This window comes from Procambarus clarkii, chromosome 34 (genome assembly GCF_040958095.1).
Source record: "Procambarus clarkii isolate CNS0578487 chromosome 34, FALCON_Pclarkii_2.0, whole genome shotgun sequence".
In the NCBI taxonomy this organism is placed as follows: domain Eukaryota; kingdom Metazoa; phylum Arthropoda; class Malacostraca; order Decapoda; family Cambaridae; genus Procambarus; species Procambarus clarkii.
Genome location: NC_091183.1, coordinates 24,272,508 through 24,292,804, shown reverse-complemented (window position 1 = coordinate 24,292,804; position 20,297 = coordinate 24,272,508).

Below are 20,297 nucleotides of genomic sequence, written 5' to 3'. Positions count from 1 at the left end.
GGTTTTGTTTACGTTTTTTATGTCGTGTGACTTCACGCGAATATATTCGTTTTTACCAATATTTCGATACTTTTTCATGTAGTATCACGATATGTGATTTGGCCTTCAAATCTCAGAATTTCGCAAATTTTGCATTTTTAAGCAAGTTTTCTTGCAATTTGTTTTGTACTAAATATCATCGAATTTAGCAATATTTTGACGTTTATCATCCCTCTTTTCCTTTAGGTGATGCTAACAAAATATCATTGAATTAGGCAATATTTTGCCGTTTTTCCACGTTTTTGTGAATTTTCAGTTTATTGGTATTAATTCATTAAATATACGATAAAAATGATGCAAACACATAATTGATTAGAAAATATAACCTTAAATACTTCATTTTCAATCAAATATTTGATTCTTGGTAAAACACTGAGTAAGATATTGAAAAGGGGAGAAGTTCTGTTTTTATTGCGTATATCGACGTTTCAGCCGGATTAGAGCCGTTTTACGTGTACATCTTCCATCGGTAATATAAACGAAAAATCAGGAATATTTTGGAGTATTTTAATGAAAACACATTGATTTTTATCATTTGTATTGGAAACAACATCTTTATATGTCTTTTCTTGGATCAAAATAATACGAAACCTCGCTCTATGATTTGAAATTAAAATGCTCAAATTTGGTAATATAGCGATTTTTTTCACGTATTTCATGTAGTGTGACATTACGTAAATATATTCGTTTTACCAATATTTCGATACTACTTCATGTTTTCTCACGATATGTTATTTGACCTTCATATCTCAGAATTTAGCAAATTTTGCATTTTTAAGCAAGTTTTATTGCGTTTTATTTTGTACTAAAAATCATTGAATTTAGCAATATTTTGACGTTTATCATCCCCTTTCCTTTAAGTGATTTTAACAAAATATCATCGAATTAGGCAATATTTTGCTGTTTTTCCACGTTTTTTGTGAATTTTCAGTTTATTGGTATTATTTCATAAGATATACGATATAAATGATGCAAACACATAACTGATTAGAAAATAACCTTACATACTTCATTTTCAATCATTTGTTTGATTCTCGATAAAATACTGAGTAAGAAATAGAAAAGGGGAGTAGTTCTGTTTTTATTGCATATATCGACGTTTCAGCCGGATTAGAGCGGTTTTACTTGTACATCTTCCATCGGTAATATAAACAAAAAAACAGGAATATTTTAGGGTATTTTAATGAAAACACATTGATTTTTATCATTTGTATTAGAAACAACATCTTTATATGTTTTTCTTGGTATCTAAATAATACGAAACCTAGCTTTATGATTTGAAGTTAAAATCCTCAAAGTTGGTATTATAGCAATTTTTTTCACGTTTTTCATGTAGTGTGATTTTACGTAAATATATTCATTTTTTACCAATATTTCGATAATACTTCATGGTTTTTCACGATATATGATTTGGCCTGAAATCTGAGAATTTCGCATATTATTGCATTTTTAAGCAAGTTTTCTTATGTTTTGTTTTGTACTAAAAATCATTGAATTTAGCAATATTTTGACGTTTATGTGATTTAAACAAAATATCATCGAATTAGGCAATATTTTGCCGTTTTCCACGTTTTTGTGAATTTTCAGTTTATTGTAAATAATTCATTATATATACGATAAAAATGATGCAAACACATAATTGAATATAAATTAACATTAAATACTTCATTTTCAATCAACTATTTGTTTCTTGTTAAAATACTGAGTAAGATATTGAAAAGGGGAGAAGTTCTGTTTTTATTGCATATATCGACGTTTCAGCTTGATTGGAGCGGTTTTACATGTTCATCTTCCATCGGTAATATAAACGAAAAATCAGGAATATTTTAGAGTATTTTAATGAAAACACATTGATTTTTATCATTTGTATTAGAAACAACATCTTTAAATGTCTTTTCTAGGAGCTAAATAATACGAAACCTCGCTTTATAATTTGAAGTTAAAATCCTCAAATATGGCAATAGAGCGATTTTGTTTACGTTTTTTATGTCGTGTGACTTCACGCGAATATATTCGTTTTTACCAATATTTCGATACTTTTTCATGTAGTATCACGATATGTGATTTGGCCTTCAAATCTCAGAATTTCGCAAATTTTGCATTTTTTAAGCAAGTTTTTTTGCATTTTGTTTTGTACTAAATATCATCGAATTTAGCAATATTTTGACGTTTATCATCCCCCTTTTACTTTAGGTGATGCTACCAAATTATCATCGAATTTAGCAGTATTTTGACGTTTATCATCCCCCTTTTCCTTTAGGTGATTTAAACATAATATCATCGAATTAGGCAATATTTTGCCGTTTTTCTACGTTTTTGTGAATTTTCAGTTTATTGTTATAAATTCAATATATATACGATAAAAATGATGCAAACACATAATTGATTAGAAAATAACCTTAAATGCTTCATTTTCAATCAAATATTTGATTCATGGTAAAATACTGAGTAAGATATTGAAAAAGGGAGAAGTTCTGTTTTTATTGCGTATATCGACGTTTCAGCCAGGTTAGAGAGGTTTTGCGTGTACATCTTCCATCGGTAATATAAACGAAAAATCAAGAATATTTTAGAGTATTTTAATGAAAACACATTGATTTTTATCATTTGTATTAGAAACAACATCTTTATATGTTTTTTCTAGGATCTAAATAATACGAAACCTCGCTTTATGATTTGAAGTTAAAATCCTCAAATATGGCAATAGAGCGGTTTTGTTTACGTTTTTTATGTCGTGTGACTTCACGCGAATATATTCGTTTTTACCAATATTTCGATACTTTTTCATGTAGTATCACGATATGTGATTTGGCCTTCAAATCTCAGAATTTCGCAAATTTTGCATTTTTAAGCAAGTTTTCTTGCATTTTGTTTTGTACTAAATATCATCGAATTTAGCAATATTTTGACGTTTATCATCCCTCTTTTCCTTTAGGTGATGCTAACAAAATATCATTGAATTAGGCAATATTTTGCCGTTTTTCCACGTTTTTGTGAATTTTCAGTTTATTGGTATTAATTCATTAAATATACGATAAAAATGATGCAAACACATAATTGATTAGAAAATATAACCTAAAATACTTCATTTTCAATCAAATATTTGATTCTTGGTAAAACACTGAGTAAGATATTGAAAAGGGGAGAAGTTCTGTTTTTATTGCGTATATCGACGTTTCAGCCGGATTAGAGCCGTTTTACGTGTACATCTTCCATCGGTAATATAAACGAAAAATCAGGAATATTTTGGAGTATTTTAATGAAAACACATTGATTTTTATCATTTGTATTGGAAACAACATCTTTATATGTCTTTTCTTGGATCAAAATAATACGAAACCTCGCTCTATGATTTGAAATTAAAATGCTCAAATTTGGTAATATAGCGATTTTTTTCACGTATTTCATGTAGTGTGACATTACGTAAATATATTCGTTTTACCAATATTTCGATACTACTTCATGTTTTCTCACGATATGTTATTTGACCTTCATATCTCAGAATTTAGCAAATTTTGCATTTTTAAGCAAGTTTTATTGCGTTTTATTTTGTACTAAAAATCATTGAATTTAGCAATATTTTGACGTTTATCATCCCCTTTCCTTTAAGTGATTTTAACAAAATATCATCGAATTAGGCAATATTTTGCTGTTTTTCCACGTTTTTTGTGAATTTTCAGTTTATTGGTATTATTTCATAAGATATACGATATAAATGATGCAAACACATAATTGATTAGAAAATAACCTTACATACTTCATTTTCAATCATATGTTTGATTCTCGATAAAATACTGAGTAAGAAATAGAAAAGGGGAGTAGTTCTGTTTTTATTGCATATATCGACGTTTCAGCCGGATTAGAGCGGTTTTACTTGTACATCTTCCATCGGTAATATAAACAAAAAAACAGGAATATTTTAGGGTATTTTAATGAAAACACATTGATTTTTATCATTTGTATTACAAACAACATCTTTATATGTTTTTATTGGGATCTAAATAATACGAAATCTCCCTTTATGATTTGAAGTTAAAATCCTCAAAGTTGGTAATATAGCGATTTTTTTCACGTTTTTCATGAAGTGTGATTTTACGTAAATATATTCATTTTTTACCAATATTTCGATAATACTTCATGGTTTCTCACGATATGTGATTTGGCCTGAAATCTGAGAATTTCGCATAATATTGCATTTTTAAGCAAGTTTTCTTACGTTTTGTTTTGTACAAAAAATAATTGAATTTAGCAATATTTTGACGTTTATGTGATTTAAACAAATTATCATCGAATTAGGCAATATTTTGCCGTTTTTTCCACGTTTTTGTGAATTTTCAGTTTATTGTTAATAATTCATTATATATACAATAAAAATGATGCAAACACATAATTGAATATAAATTAACATTAAATACTTCATTTTCAATCAACTATTTGTTTCTCGTTAAAATACTGAGAAAGATATTGAAAAGGGGAGAAGTTCTGTTTTTATTGCATATATCGACGTTTCAGCTTGATTGGAGCGGTTTTACATGTACATCTTCCATTGGTAATATAAACGGAAAAACAGGAACATTTTAGAGTAAAACACATTGATTTTTATCATTTGTATTGGAAACAACATCTTTAAATGTCTTTTCTAGGATCTAAATAATACGAAACCTCGCTTTATGATTTGAAGTTAAAATCCTCAAATATGGCAATAGAGCGATTTTGTTTACGTTTTTTATGTCGTGTGACTTCACGCGAATATATTCGTTTTTACCAATATTTCGATACTTTTTCATGTAGTATCACGATATGTGATTTGGCCTTCAAATCTCAGAATTTCGCAAATTTTGCATTTTTAAGCAAGTTTTTTTGCATTTTGTTTTGTACTAAATATCATCGAATTTAGCAATATTTTGACGTTTATCATCCCTTTTTTCCTTTAGGTGATGCTAACAAAATGTTATTGAATTATGCAATATTTTGCCGTTTTTCCACGTTTTTGTGAATTTTCAGTTTATTGGTATTAATTCATTAAATATACGATAAAAATGATGCAAACACATAATTGATTAGAAAATATAACCTTAAATACTTCATGTTCAATCAAATATTTGATTCTTGGTAAAACACTGAGTAAGATATTGAAGAGGGGAGAAGTTTTGTTTTTATTGCGTATATCGACGTTTCAGCCGGATTAGAGCGGTTTTACTTGTACATCTTCCATCGGTAATATAAACAAAAAAACAGGAATATTTTAGGGTATTTTAATGAAAACACATTGATTTTTATCATTTGTATTAGAAACAACATCTTTATATGTTTTTCTTGAGATCTAAATAATACGAAACCTCGCTTTATGATTTGAAATTAAAATGCTCAAATTTGGTAATATAGCGATTTTTTTCACGTATTTCATGTAGTGTGACATTACGTAAATATATTCGTTTTACCAATATTTCGATACTACTTCATGTTTTCTCACGATATGTTATTTGGCCTTCATATCTCAGAATTTCGCAAATTTTGCATTTTTAAGCAAGTTTTATTGCGTTTTATTTTGTACTAAAAATCATTGAATTTAGCAATATTTTGACGTTTATCATCCCCTTTTCCTTTAAGTGATTTTAACAAAATATCATCGAATTAGGCAATATTTTGCTGTTTTTCCACGTTTTTGTGAATTTTCAGTTTATTGGTATTAATTCATAAGATATACAATAAAAATGATGCAAACACATAATTGATTAGAAAATAACCTTAAATACTTCATTTTCAATCATATATTTGATTCTCGATAAAATACTGAGTAAGATATTGAAGAGGGGAGAAGTTTTGTTTTTATTGCGTATATCGACGTTTCAGCCGGATTAGAGCGGTTTTACTTGTACATCTTCCATCGGTAATATAAACAAAAAAACAGGAATATTTTAGGGTATTTTAATGAAAACACATTGATTTTTATCATTTGTATTAGAAACAACATCTTTATATGTTTTTCTTGGTATCTAAATAATACGAAACCTCGCTTTATGATTTGAAGTTAAAATCCTCAAAGTTGGTATTATAGCAATTTTTTTCACGTTTTTCATGTAGTGTGATTTTACGTAAATATATTCATTGTTTACCAATATTTCGATAATACTTCATGGTTTCTCACGATATATGATTTGGCCTGAAATCTGAGAATTTCGCATATTATTGCATTTTTAAGTAAGTTTTCTTATCATCCCCTTTGTTTTGTACTAAAAATCATTGAATTTAGCAATATTTTGACGTTTATGTGATTTAAACAAAATATCATCGAATTAGGCAATTTTTTGCCGTTTTCCACGTTTTTGTGAATTTTCAGTTTATTGTCAATATTCATTATATATACGATAAAAATGATGCAAACACATAATTGAATATAAATTAACATTAAATACTTCATTTTCAATCAACTATTTGTTTCTCGTTAAAATACTGAGTAAGATATTGAAAAGGGGAGAAGTTCTGTTTTTATTGCATATATCGACGTTTCAGCTTGATTGGAGCGGTTTTACATGTACATCTTCCATCGTTAATATAAACGAAAAATCAGGAATATTTTAGAGTATTTTAATGAAAACACATTGATTTTTATCATTTGTATTAGAAACAACATCTTTAAATGTCTTTTCTAGGAGCTAAATAATACGAAACCTCGCTTTATGATTTGAATTTAAAATCCTCAAATATGGCAATAGAGCGATTTTGTTTACGTTTTTTATGTCGTGTGACTTCACTCGATTATATTCGTTTTTACCAATATTTCGATACTTTTTCATGTAGTATCACGATATGTGATTTGGCCTTCAAATCTCAGAATTTCGCAAATTTTGCATTTTTAAGCAAGTTTTTTTGCATTTTGTTTCCTACTAAATATCATCGAATTTAGCAATATTTTGACGTTTATCATCCCCCTTTTCCTTTAGGTGATGCTACCAAATTATCATCGAATTAAGCAGTATTTTGACGTTTATCATCCCCCTTTTCCTTTAGGTGATTTAAACAAAATATCATCGAATTAGGCAATATTTTGCCGTTTTTCTACGTTTTTGTGAATTTTCAGTTTATTGTTATAAATTCAATATATATACGACAAAAATGATGCAAACACATATTTGATTAGAAAATAACCTTAAATACTTCATTTTCAATCAAATATTTGATTCATGGTAAAATACTGAGTAAGATATTGAAAAAGGGAGAAGTTCTGTTTTTATTGCGTATATCGACGTTTCAGCCGGATTAGAGCCGTTTTACGTGTACATCTTCCATCGGTAATATAAACGAAAAATCAGGAATATTTTGGAGTATTTTAATGAAATCACATTGATTTTTATCATTTGTATTGGAAACAACACCTTTATATGTCTTTTCTAGGATCAAAATAACACGAAACCTCGCTTTATGATTTGAAATTAAAATGCTCAAATTTGGATTACCAAATTTGAGCATTTTAAAATACTGAGTAAGATATTGAAAAAGGGAGAAGTTCTGTTTTTATTGAGTATATCTACGTTTCAGCCAGGTGAGAGGTTTTGCGTGTACATTTTCCATCGGTAATATAAACGAAAAATCAGGAATATTTTAGAGTATTTTAATGAAAACACATTGATTTTTATCATTTGTATTAGAAACAACATCTTTATATGTTTTTTCTAGGATCTAAATAATACGAAACCTCGCTTTATGATTTGAAGTTAAAATCCTCAAATATGGCAATAGAGCGATTTTGTTTACGTTTTTTATGTCGTGTGACTTCACGCGAATATATTCGTTTTTACCAATATTTCGATACTTTTTCATGTAGTATCACGATATGTGATTTGGCCTTCAAATCTAAGAATTTCGCAAATTTTGCATTTTTAAGCAAGTTTTCTTGCATTTTGTTTTGTACTAAATATCATCGAATTTAGCAATATTTTGACGTTTATCATCCCTCTTTTCCTTTAGGTGATGCTAACAAAATATCATTGAATTAGGCAATATTTTGCCGTTTTTCCACGTTTTTGTGAATTTTCAGTTTATTGGTATTAATTCATTAAATATACGATAAAAATGATGCAAACACATAATTGATTAGAAAATATAACCTTAAATACTTCATTTTCAATCAAATACTTGATTCTTGGTAAAACACTGAGTAATATATTGAAAAGGGGAGAAGTTCTGTTTTTATTGCTTATATCGACGTTTCAGCCGGATTAGAGCCGTTTTACGTGTACATCTTCCATCGGTAATATAAACGAAAAATCAGGAATATTTTGGAGTATTTTAATGAAAACACATTGATTTTTATCATTTGCATTAGAAACAACATCTTTATATGTTTTTTTTATGATCTAAATAATACGAAACCTCGCTTTATGATTTGAAGTTAAAATCCTCAAAGTTGGTAATATATCGATTTTTTCACGTTTTTCATGTAGTGTGATTTTACGTAAATATATTCATTTTTTACCAATATTTCGATAATACCTCATGGTTTCTCACGATATGTGATTTGGCCTGAAATCTGATAATTTCGCATAATATTGCAATTTTAACAAGTTTTCTTACGTTTTGTTTGTACTAAAAATCATGGAATTTAGCAATATTTTGACGTTTATGTGATTTAAACAAAATAATATCGAATTAGGCAAAATTTTGCCGTTTTTCCACGTTTTTGGAATTATCAGTTTATTGTTATTAATTCTATATATATACGATAAAAATGATGCAAACACATAATTGAATATAAATTAACATTAAATACTTCATTTTCAATCAACTATTTGTTTCTCGTTAAAATACTGAGTAAGATATTGAAAAGGGGAGAAGTTCTGTTTTTATTGCATATATCGACGTTTCAGCTTGATTGGAGCGGTTTTACATGTACATCTTCCATCGGTAATATAAACGAAAAATCAGGAATATTTTAGAGTATTTTAATGAAAACACATTGATTTTTATCATTTGTATTGGAAACAACATCTTTATATGTCTTTTCTAGGAACAAAATTATACGAAACCTCGCTTTATGATTTGAAATTAAAATGCTCAAATTTGGTAATATAGTGATTTTTTTCACGTATTTCATGTAGTGTGACATTACGTAAATGTATTCGTTTTTACGAATATTTCGATACTACTTCATGTTTTCTCACGATATGTTATTTGGCCTTCATATCTCAGAATTTCGCAAATTTTGCATTTTTAAGCAAGTTTTATTGCGTTTTATTTTGTACTAAAAATCATTGAATTTAGCAATATTTTGACGTTTATCATCCCCTTTTCCTTTAAGTGATTTTAACAAAATATCATCGAATTAGGCAATATTTTGCTGTTTTTCCACGTTTTTGTGAATTTTCAGTTTATTCATATTATTTCATAAGATATACGATATAAATGATGCAAACACATAATTGATTAGAAAATAACCTTAAATACTTCATTTTCAATCATATGTTTGATTATCGATAAAATACTGAGTAAGAAATAGAAAAGGGGAGTAGTTCTGTTTTTATTGCATATATCGACGTTTCAGCCGGATTAGAGCGGTTTTACTTGTACATCTTCCATCGGTAATATAAACATAAAAACAGGAATATTTTAGGGTATTTTAATGAAAACACATTGATTTTTATCATTTGTATTAGAAACAACATCTTTATATGTTTTTCTTGGGATCTAAATAATACGAAACCTCGCTTTATGATTTGAAGTTAAAATCCTCAAAGTTGGTAATATAGCGATTTTTTTCACGTTTTTCATGTAGTGTGATTTTACGTAAATATATTCATTTTTTACCAATATTTCGATAATACTTCATGGTTTCTCACGATATTTGATTTGGCCTGAAATCTGAGAATTTCGCATAATATTGCATTTTTAAGCAAGTTTTCTTACGTTTTGTTTTGTACTAAAAATCATTGAATTTAGCAATATTTTGACGTTTATGTGATTTAAACAAATTATCATCGAATTAGGCAATATTTTGCCGTTTTTCCACGTTTTTGTGAATTTTCAGTTTATTGTTAATAATTCAATATATATACGACAAAAATGATGCAAACACATATTTGATTAGAAAATAACCTTAAATACTTCATTTTCAATCAAATATTTGATTCATGGTAAAATACTGAGTAAGATATTGAAAAAGGGAGAAGTTCTGTTTTTATTGCGTATATCGACGTTTCAGCCAGGTGAGAGGTTTTGCGTGTACATCTTCCATCGGTAATATCAACGAAAAATCAGGAATATTTTAGAGTATTTTAATGAAAACACATTGATTTTTATCATTTGTATTAGAAACAACATCTTTATATGTTTTTTCTAGGATCTAAATAATACGAAACCTCGCTTTATGATTTGAAGTTAAAATCCTCAAATATGGCAATAGAGCGATTTTGTTTACGTTTTTTATGTCGTGTGACTTCACGCGAATATATTCGTTTTTACCAATATTTCGATACTTTTTCATGTAGTATCACGATATGTGATTTGGCCTTCATATCTAAGAATTTCGCAAATTTTGCATTTTTAAGCAAGTTTTCTTGCAATTTGTTTTGTACTAAATATCATCGAATTTAGCAATATTTTGACGTTTATCATCCCTCTTTTCCTTTAGGTGATGCTAACAAAATATCATTGAATTAGGCAATATTTTGCCGTTTTTCCACGTTTTTGTGAATTTTCAGTTTATTGTTATAAATTCAATATATATACGACAAAAATGATGCAAACACATAATTGATTAGAAAATATAACCTTAAATACTTCATTTTCAATCAAATATTTGATTCTTGGTAAAACACTGAGTAAGATATTGAAAAGGGGAGAAGTTCTGTTTTTATTGCGTATATCGACGTTTCAGCCGGATTAGAGCCGTTTTACGTGTACATCTTCCATCGGTAATATAAACGAAAAATCAGGAATATTTTGGAGTATTTTAATGAAATCACATTGATTTTTATCATTTGTATTGGAAACAACACCTTTATATGTCTTTTCTAGGATCAAAATAACACGAAACCTCGCTTTATGATTTGAAATTAAAATGCTCAAATTTGGATTACCAAATTTGAGCATTTTAAAATACTGAGTAAGATATTGAAAAAGGGAGAAGTTCTGTTTTTATTGAGTATATCGACGTTTCAGCCAGGTGAGAGGTTTTGCGTGTACATTTTCCATCGGTAATATAAACGAAAAATCAGGAATATTTTAGAGTATTTTAATGAAAACACATTGATTTTTATCATTTGTATTAGAAACAACATCTTTATATGTTTTTTCTAGGATCTAAATAATACGAAACCTCGCTTTATGATTTGAAGTTAAAATCCTCAAATATGGCAATAGAGCGATTTTGTTTACGTTTTTTATGTCGTGTGACTTCACGCGAATATATTCGTTTTTACCAATATTTCGATACTTTTTCATGTAGTATCACGATATGTGATTTGGCCTTCAAATCTAAGAATTTCGCAAATTTTGCATTTTTAAGCAAGTTTTCTTGCATTTTGTTTTGTACTAAATATCATCGAATTTAGCAATATTTTGACGTTTATCATCCCTCTTTTCCTTTAGGTGATGCTAACAAAATATCATTGAATTAGGCAATATTTTGCCGTTTTTCCACGTTTTTGTGAATTTTCAGTTTATTGGTATTAATTCATTAAATATACGATAAAAATGATGCAAACACATAATTGATTAGAAAATATAACCTTAAATACTTCATTTTCAATCAAATACTTGATTCTTGGTAAAACACTGAGTAATATATTGAAAAGGGGAGAAGTTCTGTTTTTATTGCTTATATCGACGTTTCAGCCGGATTAGAGCCGTTTTACGTGTACATCTTCCATCGGTAATATAAACGAAAAATCAGGAATATTTTGGAGTATTTTAATGAAAACACATTGATTTTTATCATTTGCATTAGAAACAACATCTTTATATGTTTTTTTTATGATCTAAATAATACGAAACCTCGCTTTATGATTTGAAGTTAAAATCCTCAAAGTTGGTAATATATCGATTTTTTCACGTTTTTCATGTAGTGTGATTTTACGTAAATATATTCATTTTTTACCAATATTTCGATAATACCTCATGGTTTCTCACGATATGTGATTTGGCCTGAAATCTGATAATTTCGCATAATATTGCAATTTTAAGAAGTTTTCTTACGTTTTGTTTGTACTAAAAATCATGGAATTTAGCAATATTTTGACGTTTATGTGATTTAAACAAAATAATATCGAATTAGGCAAAATTTTGCCGTTTTTCCACGTTTTTGGAATTATCAGTTTATTGTTATTAATTCTATATATATACGATAAAAATGATGCAAACACATAATTGAATATAAATTAACATTAAATACTTCATTTTCAATCAACTATTTGTTTCTCGTTAAAATACTGAGTAAGATATTGAAAAGGGGAGAAGTTCTGTTTTTATTGCATATATCGACGTTTCAGCTTGATTGGAGCGGTTTTACATGTACATCTTCCATCGGTAATATAAACGAAAAATCAGGAATATTTTAGAGTATTTTAATGAAAACACATTGATTTTTATCATTTGTATTGGAAACAACATCTTTATATGTCTTTTCTAGGAACAAAATTATACGAAACCTCGCTTTATGATTTGAAATTAAAATGCTCAAATTTGGTAATATAGTGATTTTTTTCACGTATTTCATGTAGTGTGACATTACGTAAATGTATTCGTTTTTACGAATATTTCGATACTACTTCATGTTTTCTCACGATATGTTATTTGGCCTTCATATCTCAGAATTTCGCAAATTTTGCATTTTTAAGCAAGTTTTATTGCGTTTTATTTTGTACTAAAAATCATTGAATTTAGCAATATTTTGACGTTTATCATCCCCTTTTCCTTTAGGTGATTTTAACAAAATATCATCGAATTAGGCAATATTTTGCTGTTTTTCCACGTTTTTGTGAATTTTCAGTTTATTCATATTATTTCATAAGATATACGATATAAATGATGCAAACACATAATTGATTAGAAAATAACCTTAAATACTTCATTTTCAATCATATGTTTGATTATCGATAAAATACTGAGTAAGAAATAGAAAAGGGGAGTAGTTCTGTTTTTATTGCATATATCGACGTTTCAGCCGGATTAGAGCGGTTTTACTTGTACATCTTCCATCGGTAATATAAACATAAAAACAGGAATATTTTAGGGTATTTTAATGAAAACACATTGATTTTTATCATTTGTATTAGAAACAACATCTTTATATGTTTTTCTTGGGATCTAAATAATACGAAACCTCGCTTTATGATTTGAAGTTAAAATCCTCAAAGTTGGTAATATAGCGATTTTTTTCACGTTTTTCATGTAGTGTGATTTTACGTAAATATATTCATTTTTTACCAATATTTCGATAATACTTCATGGTTTCTCACGATATTTGATTTGGCCTGAAATCTGAGAATTTCGCATAATATTGCATTTTTAAGCAAGTTTTCTTACGTTTTGTTTTGTACTAAAAATCATTGAATTTAGCAATATTTTGACGTTTATGTGATTTAAACAAATTATCATCGAATTAGGCAATATTTTGCCGTTTTTCCACGTTTTTGTGAATTTTCAGTTTATTGTTAATAATTCATTATATATACGATAAAAATGATGCAAACACATAATTGAATATAAATTAACATTAAATACTTAATTTTCAATCAACTATTTGTTTCTCGTTAAAATACTGAGTAAGATATTGAAAAGGGGAGAAGTTCTGTTTTTATTGCATATATCGACGTTTTAGCTTGATTGGAGCGGTTTTACATGTACATCTTCCATCGGAAATATAAACGGAAAAACAGGAACATTTTAGAGTATTTTAATGAAAACACATTGATTTTTATCATTTGTATTGGAAACAACATCTTTAAATGTCTTTTCTAGGATCTAAATAATACGAAACCTCGCTTTATGATTTGAAGTTAAAATCCTCAAATATGGCAATAGAGCGATTTTGTTTACGTTTTTTATGTCGTGTGACTTCACGCGAATATATTAGTTTTTACCAATATTTCGATACTTTTTCATGTAGTATCACGATATGTGATTTGGCCTTCAAATCTCAGAATTTCGCAAATTTTGCATTTTTAAGCAAGTTTTTTTGCATTTTGTTTTGTACTAAATATCATCGAATTTAGCAATATTTTGACGTTTATCATCCCCCTTTTCTTTTAGGTGATGCTACCAAATTATCATCGAATTTAGCAGTATTTTGACGTTTATCATCCCCCTTTTCCTTTAGGTGATTTAAACAAAATATCATCGAATTAGGCAATATTTTGCCGTTTTTCTACGTTTTTGTGAATTTTCAGTTTATTGTTATAAATTCAATATATATACGACAAAAATGATGCAAACACATAATTGATTAGAAAATAACATTAAATACTTCATTTTCAATCAAATATTTGATTCATGGTAAAATACTGAGTAAGATATTAAAAAAGGGAGAAGTTCTGTTTTTATTGCGTATATCGACGTTTCAGCCAGGTTAGAGAGGTTTTGCGTGTACATCTTCCATCGGTAATATAAACGAAAAATCAGGAATATTTTAGAGTATTTTAATGAAAACACATTGATTTTTATCATTTGTTTTAGAAACAACATCTTTATATGTTTTTTCTAGGATCTAAATAATACGAAACCTCGCTTTATGATTTGAAGTTAAAATCCTCTAATATGGCAATAGAGCGATTTTGTTTACGTTTTTTATGTCGTGTGACTTCACGCGAATATATTCGTTTTTACTAATATTTCGATACTTTTTCATGTAGTATCACGATATGTGATTTGGCCTTCATATCTCAGAATTTCGCAAATTTTGCATTTGTAAGCAAGTTTTCTTGCATTTTGTTTTGTACTAAATATCATCGAATTTAGCAATATTTTGATGTTTATCATCCCCATTTTCCTTTAGGTGATGCTAACAAAATATCATTGAATTAGGCAATATTTTGCCGTTTTTCCACGTTTTTGTGAATTTTCAGTTTATTGGTATTAATTCATTAAATATACGATAAAAATGATGCAAACACATAATTGATAGAAAATATAACCTTAAATACTTCATTTTCAATCAAATATTTGATTCTTGTTAAAACACTGAGTAAGATATTGAAAAGGGGAGAAGTTCTGTTTTTATTGCGTATATCGATGTTTCAGCCGGATTAGAGCCGTTTTACGTGTACGTCTTCCATCGGTAATATGAACGAAAAATCAGGAATATTTTGGAGTATTTTAATGAAAACACATTGATTTTTATCATTTGTATTGGAAACAACATCTTTATATGTCTTTTCTAGGATCAAAATAATACGAAACCTCGGTTTATGATTTGAAATTAAAATGCTCAAATTTGGTAATATAGCGATTTTTTTCACGTATTTCATGTAGTGTGACATTACGTAAATATATTCGTTTTACCAATATTTCGATACAACTTCATGTTTTCTCACGATATGTTATTTGGCCTTCATATCTCAGAATTTCGCAAATTTTGCATTTTTAAGCAAGTTTTATTGCGTTTTATTTTGTACTAAAATTCATTGAATTTAGCAATATTTTGACGTTTATCATCCCCTTTTCCTTTAAGTGATTTTAACAAAATATCATCGAATTAGGCAATATTTTGCTGTTTTTCAACGTTTTTGTGAATTTTCAGTTTATTGGTATTAATTCATAAGATATACAATAAAAATGATGCAAACACATAATTGATTAGAAAATAACCTTAAATACTTCATTTTCAATCATATATTTGATTCTCGATAAAATACTGAGTAAGATATTGACGAGGGGAGGAGTTTTGTTTTTATTGCGTATATCGACGTTTCAGCCGGGTTAGAGCGGTTTTACTTGTACATCTTCCATCGGTAATATAAACAAAAAAACAGGAATATTTAAGGGTATTTTAATGAAAACACATTGATTTTTATCATTTGTATTAGAAACAACATCTTTATATGTTTTTCTTGGGATCTAAATAATACGAAACCTCGCTTTATGATTTGAAATTAAAATGCTCAAATTTGGTAATATAGCGATTTTTTTCACGTATTTCATGTAGTGTGACATTACGTAAATATATTCGTTTTACCAATATTTCGATACTACTTCATGTTTTCTCACGATATGTTATTTGGCCTTCATATCTCAGAATTTCGCAAATTTTGCATTTTTGAGCAAGTTTTATTGCGTTTTATTTTGTACTAAAAATCATTGAATTTAGCAATATTTTGACGTTTATCATCACCTTTTCCTTTTAGTGATTTTAACAAAATATCATCGAATTATGCAATATTTTGCTGTTTTTCCGCGTTTTTGTGAATTTTCAGTTTATTGGTATTATTTCATAAGATATACAATATAAATGATGCAAACACATAATTGATTAGAAAATAACCTTAAATACTTCATTTTCAATCATATGTTTGATTCTCGATAAAATACTGAGTAAGAAATAGAAAAGGGGAGTAGTTCTGTTTTTATTGCATATATCGACGTTTCAGCCGGATTAGAGCGGTTTTACTTGTACATCTTCCATCGGTAATATAAACAAAAAAACAGGAATATTTTAGGGTATTTTAATGCAAACACATTGATTTTTATCATTTGTATTAGAAACAACATCTTTATATGTTTTTCTTGGGATCTAAATAATACGAAACCTCGCTTTATGATTTGAAGTTAAAATCCTCAAAGTTGGTAATATAGCGATTTTTTTCACGTTTTTCATGTAGTGTGATTTTACGTAAATATATTCATTTTTTACCAATATTTCGATAATACTTCATGGTTTCTCACGATATGTGATTTGGCCTGAAATCTGAGAATTTCGCATAATATTGCAATTTTAAGCAAGTTTTCTTATGTTTTGTTTTGTACTAAAAATTCTTGAATTTAGCAATATTTTGACGTTTATGTGATTTAAACAAATTATCATCGAATTAGGCAATATTTTGCCGTTTTTCCACGTTTTTGGAATTATCAGTTTATTGTTATTAATTCTATATATATACGATAAAAATGATGCAAACACATAATTGATTAGAAATTAATAATAAATACTTCATTTTCAATCAACTATTTGTTTCTCGTTAGAAAACTGAGTAAGGTATTGAAAAAGCGAGAAGTTATGATTTTATTGCATATATCGACGTTTCAGCCGGATTAGAGCGGTTTTACGTGTACATTTTCCATCGGTAATATAAACGGAAAATCAGGAATATTTTAGAGTATTTTAATGAAAACACATTGATTTTTATCATTTGTATTAGAAACAACATCTTTATATGTCTTTTCTAGGATCTAAATAAAACGAAACCTCGCTTTATGAATTGAAGTTAAACTCCTCAAATATTGTAATAGAGCGATTTTGTTTACGTTTTTTATGTAGTGTGACTTCACGTGAATATATTCGTTTTTACCAATATTTCGATACTATTTCATGTAGTATCACGATATGTGATTTGGCCTTCAAATCTCAGAATTTCGCAAATTTTGCATTTTTAAGCAAGTTTTTTTGCATTTTGTTTTGTACTAAATATCATCGAATTTAGCAATATTTTGACGTTTATCATCCCCCTTTTCCTTTAGGTGATGCTACCAAATTATCATCGAATTTAGCAGTATTTTGACGTTTATCATCCCCCTTTTCCTTTAGGTGATGCTAACAAAATATTATTGAATTATGCAATATTTTGCCGTTTTTCCACGTTTTTGTGAATTTTCAGTTTATTGGTATTAATTCATTAAATATACGATAAAAATGATGCAAACACATAATTGATTAGAAAATATAACCTTAAATACTTCATTTTCAATCAAATATTTGATTCTTGGTAAAACACTGAGTAAGATATTGAAAAGGGGAGTTCTGTTTTTATTGCGTATATCGACGTTTCAGCCGGATTAGAGCTGTTTTACGTGTACATCTTCCATCGGTAATATAAACGAAAAATCAGGAATATTTTGGAGTATTTTAATGAAAACACATTGATTTTTATCATTTGTATTAGAAACAACATCTTTATATGTTTTTTTATGATCTAAATAATACGAAACCTCGCTTTATGATTTGAAGTTAAAATCCTCAAAGTTGGTAATATATCGATTTTTTTCACGTTTTTCATGTAGTGTGATTTTACGTAAATATATTCGTTATTACCAATATTTCGATACTTTTTCATGTACTATCACGATATGTGATTTGGCCTTCAAATCTCAGAATTTCGCAAATTTTGCATTTTTAAGCAAGTTTTCTTGCATTTTGTTTTGTACTAAATATCATCGAATTTAGCAATATTTTGACGTTTATCATCCCTCTTTTCCTTTAGGTTATGCTAACAAAATATCATTGAATTAGGCAATATTTTGCCGTTTTTCCACGTTTTTGTGAATTTTCAGTTTATTGGTATTAATTCATTAAATATACGATAAAAATGATGCAAACACATAATTGATTAGAAAATATAACCTTAAATACTTCATTTTCAATCAAATATTTGATTCTTGGTAAAACACTGAGTAAGATATTGAAAAGGGGAGAAGTTCTGTTTTTATTGCGTATATCGACGTTTCAGCCGGATTAGAGCCGTTTTACGTTTACATCTTCCATCGGTAATATAAACGAATAATCAGGAATATTTTGGAGTATTTTAATGAAAACACATTGATTTTTATCATTTGTATTGGACACAACATCTTTATATGTCTTTTCTAGGATCAAAATAATACGAAACCTCGCTTTATGATTTGAAATTAAAATGCTCAAATTTGGTAATATAGCGATTTTTTTCACGTATTTCATGTAGTGTGACATTACGTAAATATATTCGTTTTACCAATATTTCGATACTACTTCATGCTTTCTCACGATATGTTATTTGGCCTTCATATCTCAGAATTTCGCAAATTTTGCATTTTTAAGCAAGTTTTATTGCGTTTTATTTTGTACTAAAAATCATTGAATTTAGCAATATTTTGACGTTTATCATCCCCTTTTCCTTTAAGTGATTTTAACAAAATATCATCGAATTAGGCAATATTTTGCTGTTTTTCCACGTTTTTGTGAATTTTCAGTTTATTGGTATTAATTCATAAGATATACAATAAAAATGATGCAAACACATAATTGATTAGAAAATAACCTTAAATACTTCATTTTCAGTCATATATTTGATTCTCGATAAAATACTGAGTAAGATATTGAAGAGGGGAGAAGTTTTGTTTTTATTGCGTATATCGACGTTTCAGCCGGATTAGAGCGGTTTTACTTGTACATCTTCCATCGGTAATATAAGCAAAAAAACAGGAATATTTTAGGGTATTTTAATGAAAACACATTGATTTTTATCATTTGTATTAGAAACAACATCTTTATATGTTTTTCTTGGGATATAAATAATACGAAACCTCGCTTTATGATTTGAAATTAAAATGATCAAATTTGGTAATATAGCGATTTTTTTCACGTATTTCATGTAGTGTGACATTACGTAAATATATTCGTTTTACCAATATTTCGATACTACTTCATGTTTTCTCACGATATGTTATTTGGCCTTCATATCTCAGAATTTCGCAAATTTTGCATTTTTAAGCAAGTTTTATTGCGTTTTATTTTGTACTAAAAATCATTGAATTTAGCAATATTTTGACGTTTATCATCCCCTTTTCCTTTAAGTGATTTTAACAAAATATCATCGAATTAGGCAATATTTTGCTGTTTTTCCACGTTTTTGTGAATTTTCAGTTTATTGGTATTAATTCATAAGATATACAATAAAAATGATGCAAACTCATAATTGATTTGAAAATAACCTTAAATATTTCATTTTCAATCATATATTTGATTCTCGATAAAATACTGAGTAAGATATTGAAGAGGGGAGAAGTTTTGTTTTTATTGCGTATATCGACGTTTCAGCCGGATTAGAGCGGTTTTACTTGTACATCTTCCATCGGTAATATAAACAAAAAAACAGGAATATTTTAGGGTATTTTAATGAAAACACATTGATTTTTATCATTTGTATTAGAAACAACATCTTTATATGTTTTTCTTGGTGTCTAAATAATACGAAACCTCGCTTTATGATTTGAAGGTAAAATCCTCAAAGTTGGTATTATAGCAATTTTTTTCACGTTTTTCATGTAGATATATATTTACGTAAATATATTCATTT